Raw genomic sequence first — 7521 nt, 5'->3', positions numbered from 1 at the left:
CTCAAATATCTGTTTCCCGTATTAACAATGCTACTGGAGTTCTTCAGACGCAAAATGAAAATGTCCAAATTGATTTGATTTAAAACTAGTGGATTTATACAAACTTATTCCTTTGGATTGCAACAAATGCATGTATAATAGACGTTATATACATATGAATTATTGATGGGTCAGTTAAATACAAGTGAATTATTAATGGGGTCACATTTTATATATAGCGCGATATACCTTAACGGTACCGCACTATATATACAATGGTACCGAGTTTTTTTTAAACCTATTTATGTCTCATGAGTCCAATGGTTAGCTTTTCCAAAATATAGGGGCCTCATAAGGTGATTTACAACTACGACTATCTGATTGGTTCTCTCTCCACCTTCTTTTCTTTCATCATTGATTTCTTTCCTTTTGCCTTTACCGTTCTTTGCTTCCTTCTTTCTTTCTTTTTTAAATAAAAATAAAAGTATTATTCCTTCTTGATTAATATAGAAAGATAAAAATGCTAACTACTCAAAATTCATTTATGAAAATTCTTAACTTAAAAAAAGAGAGTAGGCTCGTTAAAATATATTTTTTGGAACTTTTTCTTTCTTTTGAAAATGGGAACACAACAACAACAACCCAGTAAAATCTCAATAATGGTATTTGGGGATGTTAGTGTATACGCAGACCTTACCCCTACCCCGAAGGAGTAGAGAGCTTGTTTCCGAAAGACCCTCGGCTCAAGAAAACAAAAAGACAAAAGGAGACAATATTAGTATCACCACAGAAATCATAGGAAAAATAGAAACAACATGAAACCCAGGAGAAAGATGCCAAGCAAAAGCGATAACTATTAAATAGGTCATGTACTGAAAAGTGAATTAGTAAGACACCACATTGCCACTAGCTATCTTAAACACAAACCCTAACAGACTAGTCTCATAATGATACGAAGTAAGAAAAAATTCAATTACCTTCTAACCTACAACCCTAATACTTTTGAAAATGGGAACACATAAAATGTAAAATTGCGGCCATTTTTGTTGTTTTCTTTTTATCTAGTGAGGTCTACTAAAAAGTAAAAATAAAATCTAAAATATCAATTAATCTAAAAGCTATTTAAATACTAAAGGAGGTAAAAAAATCATGTATGATAAAAAATTAGGTGCTCACAGTATTCAAATTGTATTAAAAGATGAAGAATTGATTGAAATTTCCGAGAGGAAGAAGAACACACCACATACAAAATATATACAAATCAGATACAAAATACATACAAAAGGCATATTATATAAAATTTGAATAAAATTATATTTAAGTTGTATGATATTATATATATATATTTAATTGGGTAAAAATAATATATAAAAGTTGAAGATAAGTTATAAATAAGTGTATACTATATAATTAGTGGTATACAATTAATTTTTAGTATGTATGTTCTTGTAGATATATCAATTTGTTTTAAATTTGTACGAAATCAATTTTTTAATTTGTATGATGTTGTACCATATATTGTTAAAGATGCTAAATTTGAATTCAAAGCTTTCAACTTTTTAATGGTTATTAATGATGAAAAATAAAATACCCTCAAACTTTATTGATCGACAAACAATTCAAACAATAATACTGCAGCAGGAAAGAAAATTGCTATAGTCATGTTTACCTATGCAAATAACTAATCTGAACGGACCAATTGGAGTCCAAGCTATTTTGGGCTTAGAAGAGCTATATGCACAAGGGCAAGGTCTTTATATTTTAATTCGAGAACCTTCATTCGTTCCTCCCTAACACCAAGAAATGCTCATTTCGTTCCTCAAGCCATGTAAATATTATGCGGTTGTGCCATCTTCCACCGGCCGCATATCTGCAATTTCATTCACAAATTTTATTGAGAGAGAGAGACGGTGAGAGAGAGTGATGAAGAAAGAAGGAAAAATTGATGAGAGAGACGGTAGCGAATACGGAAAGAGGTGAGGAGAGAAAAAAAATGGTGTAATTGAATCTCCTAATTTAAGGTACTAATAATATATTATATATAATTTATAAGTAACCCTTATTTAGGGCGGGTAATATACAAAATTAGGACAATTGTGATAAAAATTTCAAATATTGTATAAAAGGAAAAAATCCCTTATTTTTTGCATTGATTTGTAACTTTCATATCTTTTAAATAAATATCTGCAGAGTTAATGAAAAGAGTCTTGAAACTGACATTCCACCTTATATTAATTGGTAAAGTGCCTCGATCTACATCTCCTCCTTTTAAAAGAGTCAATCTTTGATTGAGAACCAATCATATTTATACGGTCAAAGAAAATATTATTTGTATCAAATGAATAACTTTTATTAATTAGTACAGTTTTATATTTGTTATGAATAGATTTGTACTTGGATTGAATGTCTATCTTTTAGAGAGTTTGTTACTTTGTGGCTAAGTCATTTTCCTCCCCATAAATAGAGAGACTTTACTCCATTGTAAATCATCCTAAAATTAATAAGAATTCTCTCACTTTTCTTTGCAATATTATTATTCTTCTTTTATTATTTTATTTTACGTTATCAGCACGAGACTCTACCGTCTCAAGAAGCTCTTTAAGAAAACTAAGGTATAGTTTTTCTACTCTTTTAACAATGTCTAATATTATGAAACGAAAGTTCGTTGCTCTTGAAATTTCGGGCAAGAACTATATATCGTGGATGTTGGATGCTGAAATCCATTTAGATGCAATGGGTCTTGGAAACGCCATTAAAGATAAAAATAACGCATCTACCTAATACTGTGCTAAGACCTTGGTTTTCTTGCGCCATCACCTTGATGAAGGGTTGAAAATAGAACATCTCACAGTCAAATATCCACTTATTTTTTGGAATAGCTTAAAGGAAAGATATGGCAACTTAAAGTTGGTCACACTTCCACAAGCACGATATGATTGGGCTCATCTGAGGCTCCAATGCTTTAAGTCTGTTTCTGAATATAATTCGGCGATGTTCAGAATTACTTCTAAATTAAAACTCTATGGAGATAGTATCACTCATTATGATATGCTTGAAAAAACGTTCACAATGTTTCATGCCTCCAATATGGTCCTGCAACAACAGTACCAAAAGAAAACTTTCAAAAAGTATTCTGAGTTAATTTCTATTCTCCTTGTGGGTGAACGAAATAATGACTTGCTCATGTAACGACCCGACCTGTCGTTTTACTTTCTAGAATCATGTTCCCCTAAATGAGAATCCACGTATGTGCTTTTATTATTTTGTGACTTGCGGGGATGGTTAGTTCGGGGTTTGGAAGGGTTCGGTTTGAAATCGGAACACTTGGTTCCTTAATATTGATTTAAAAGACTAAATTTGACTTGAGTCAACGTTTTGAGTAAACGACCTCAGAATCGGGATTTGACGGTTCCAATAGGTTCATATGATGATTTTGAACTTGGGAGTAGGTTCGAATCGAGTTTTGGATGACCCGGGAGCGTTTCAGCGCTTAATAGTGAAATTGGCTCATTGAAGGATTTATAGTTCTTTAAATTTGGTTTGGAGTAAGTTTTGGTGTTATCGAGGTCTGTTTTTGATTCCTAGACTGGGAATAGTTCCTTATGGTGGGTTAAGACTTACACATAAAATTTGGTGTCATTCCGAGTAGTCTAAGTATGATTCGGCGCGTTCGAAGCGATTTGGAAACTTTAAGTTCATAACTTGATTTAATTTGATTTTGGGGTTCGATTCTTAGTTTTGTTATTGTTTTACGCGTTTCGAGAGTTTGAGCAAGTCCATATAATATTTATAGACTTGTTGGTGCATTTGGACGGTGTCCCAAGGGGCTCGGGTATGTTTCGGACCACCCGGAGCTAAGTTGAAGAAACCAGATTTTCCAGTTCTGGTTTCCTTCTTCGCGAACTCGGAGGGGAACTCGAATTCGCGATGAAGTATTTGGGCAGTGGGGCGATTTGTTCTTCGCATTAGCAATCAGGGGGTCGCGTTCGCGAAGCTTTGAGATCCCAGGCCTACACGTTCTCGAAGGCCATAACGCGTTCGCGTAGAAGAAAGGGGTCTGGGAGGGTCTTTACCCATTACCCTTCGCGTTCGCGAAGGAGACAACGCGTTCGCGTAGGGTAGGCCAAGCAAGCCTCCGCGTTCGCGAGGCCCCTGCCGCATTCGCGAGGCCCCTTCCGCGTTCGCGATGGGTATTCTTCTGGGGCTGGGGAGCTTTGCCTTCGCGAATGCGAGATCCTTTCTGCGTTCACAAAGAAGGGACAACTGGGCAGTGCTGTTTTAAATCGGGACTTAGGCCATTTTGATTTCATTTATTACACTCTTGGGCGATTTTGGAGATTTTAAGAGGGGGATTTCAACCTAGATTTTTAAGGTAAGTAATTCCTACCCAATGTGAGTTTAATACATGAATTATGGGTAGATTTTAACGTGTAATTTGTGAAAATTATGATTTTAGATGAAAAACCCACATTTTGATAAAAGATGAGATTTAACCACGAAAATGGTTATGGAATTGAGTGAAATTAGGGGTGTTAATGAATATTTAAAAATCGATAAAACCGATAGAACCGTACCGTGCCGAATCGATTTTTAGGTTTCTTTTAATAAAACCGTAGGATTTTATATAAATCTATAATTGTACCGATAATTAGGGTAAGTTTTTTATTTTATAAAAATAAACCGAAAAAATACTGAACCGTACCGAATAAATTTACGTGTGAAAATATATTTATATATTAAGTTTAAAAATAATAATGTATTAAATTTTTTTTGGGGGCCTTGGAATTGTGAAAACAGTTACAAGCCAACACGTAATTAAACTCAAAATTCTAATTCCAAACCTATAATTTTACTTCTAATGAAACTAAATTATTTCAAGCATATTCCCTTGCAACAAGGTATTCTAGCAATTAGTAGCAAACTAGCCTTTCGTATGATTTAGATTTATCATTTTGAATATTTAATCTTCTATAAACTTTATTCTTGAGTTCCAGTTTGGTTAATATATTTTCACTCGTGTGATTTATACTTTCTTTGTCTTTGTTTAGTTTCTTTTACGCCATTGTAGAATAGTTAATGGATCTATGCTCTTGCCATCTTTCATATTATTTTAATTCATCATCCTTTAAACAGTAAAAATATCTAGAGAGATTGCAAAGTCCTATAAAAGTACGTATGTTATTGCATTCTACTTCTACTAGTGACTTTTAAATGATGCTTAAAAAAATATCGAAAATTAACCGAATTGTACCGATACCGAAGAAAAACTTACATAATTGGACGGTTTCAAAAAGTTTAATTTTGATTATACATGATAGAATAACCGAAAAAATAGTATGGTATAAATTTTAGAAAATAACCGTCTGAACCGAACCATTGACACCCCTAAGTGAAATTATATATTTGAGTTCGTGAGGTTACGGGCAACAGTTATCTTCAAAAATTTTCAGAACTCGGGCACGTGGACCCGAGGGTGAATTTTAGAAATCTTTAAATTGGGGTTGGGTAATCACTCGATTAGTTAGAATATGAATTTTTGAGCATGTATTGATTAATTTGTATAACATTTGACTAGTTTTGGATTGTTCAACACCGAGTTGAGGCTTAGAAGTGAAATTGAGGCCGGAAAGTGAGCTTTGAGACGAGGTAAGTCTCCTGTCTAACCTTGTAAGAGGGAATTTACCCCATAAGTGATTTAAATTAATATTTGCTACTAATTGTGGGGACTACGTACGCAGAGGGAGAGGGGCTACATACGCATGAGGTGACGAGAGTCCGTGCGTAGCTACTATTCATGCGAACGTCCGGGTAACTTAGGATCCAAATCATGGATTACTTGAAATATTTGCTCCCTTCTTGTTAATTTAAGAGCCCAAAATTATATTAGGACTTGTTAGAGGAATTGTAAAAGACCGACTTTCACTTACTTAAATTTTTAGTGGATTACTTGACCGTTAATGAAAATTTTATTATATTGTGTACTAGCCCTGTTATAACGTCAAGTCAATCAATTGCTTATAAAGTATTCTCTATTCTTATGGAGCGGACCAAATGCCTCGACAGTAGATAAATGTATCTATGGATCGTGTCGCACGTCCCTCGGTAATGTATACATTATTCTGAATCGGGCCATACGACCTCAGTATAAATCGTGCTAATAATACTCGGAGTCTAATCATACTTGACTTTATTTTGTGGCTTACGGGGTCACCCTTATAAATGACAGAAAATTAATTGGAATTTTGTTTTACTTTGTGAAAGAAATATTTGCTCCTTCTCGTCAAGGAATTATTACTATCATTTACATAACTCATGTTTGTCTAGAATTTCTGTATTCATATTTTTAGCCCATAGTAAGTGTCGAAGTCGACCCCTCGTCACTACTTCTTTGAGGTTAGGCTTTATACTTACTGGGTACATGTTGTTTATGTACTCATACTACACTTCTGCACTAATCGTGCAGGATCTGAGGCAGGTGCATCATGCGGTATTACCGGCAAATATCCCGAGGCCTAGTGGTGAGCTGCATTCCTGAGTCGTTCCGCAACACCTAGAGTCTCTCTTTTATATTTATTTCTATCCATTTTCATTTCAGACAGTGGTTAGAGTTTTGTATAATCTATTAGTGCTCATACACTTGTAACACCAGATCTTGGCACATACTTTGGTAGACTTTATGGGTTTTGGAGTATCTATGTATTTATGTGTACATTTAGATGCTTTCATTTTATTCGTTTGACTCTCTATTTCGCAAATGTCTAAATACATGAAACTTAAATACTTGTAACCCTGTTAAAAGAAGTAATCACGTAGTAAATTCATCGTAGGCTTCTCTAGCGGCGACGTTAGGCTCCATCACAGCCTATAGGAGAAATTGGGTCGTGACAGCTCATGAGAAATTATGATAATCTACCCACTGGGTCTACACCATTGCCTTAAGTGGATGAGGTGTATTCTCATTATGCTAAGCGTGGAAAAGGTTGTGGACCTATTCGTGGTCGTGGCCGTAGACAAGGAAAAACTTTTCCTGGTGTTAATCATCCCCTAAAGAAAAATAATCACCAAAAATGAAAAGGGAAATATGAGAAGCCAAAGATAAATAGTTCAGAAACTGAATGTTATCATTGCGGTAGAAAAGGGCATTGGAAAAATATTTATCGTACACCAAGACATTTGGGTAAGCTTTATCAAGCATCTCTAAAGAATAAAGGCCTTGGAGCTAATTTTGTCTATGACAATGAATTTGACATCACCCACTTGGATGTGGCAGATTTCTTGGAGCACCCTAATGGAAAAATAGACCACTTGATCGTTGATGGATTCGTGGTAAAAGATGATTGAGTAGTTTGATTTTTATTTTTGTATATTCGTATTAGCTAGTGAATAAACATCATGTAATCACAGTTCTTTACATGAGTAGTGGTCATTAATATCAATTCGTATTATTTATTTTATGGAATAGTCTTAGTTCATTTTGATTAAATATAGTTAGTATCCGTTTTAAACAATGTTTCAGTTTGCTTAGTTTCCAAACATTAATAT

The sequence above is a fragment of the Nicotiana tomentosiformis genome, chromosome 9, assembly GCF_000390325.3.
Source record: "Nicotiana tomentosiformis chromosome 9, ASM39032v3, whole genome shotgun sequence".
Lineage (NCBI taxonomy): Eukaryota > Viridiplantae > Streptophyta > Magnoliopsida > Solanales > Solanaceae > Nicotiana > Nicotiana tomentosiformis.
The sequence above is the reverse complement of the archived record's forward strand: the minus strand, read 5'-3'. Positions refer to the sequence as shown.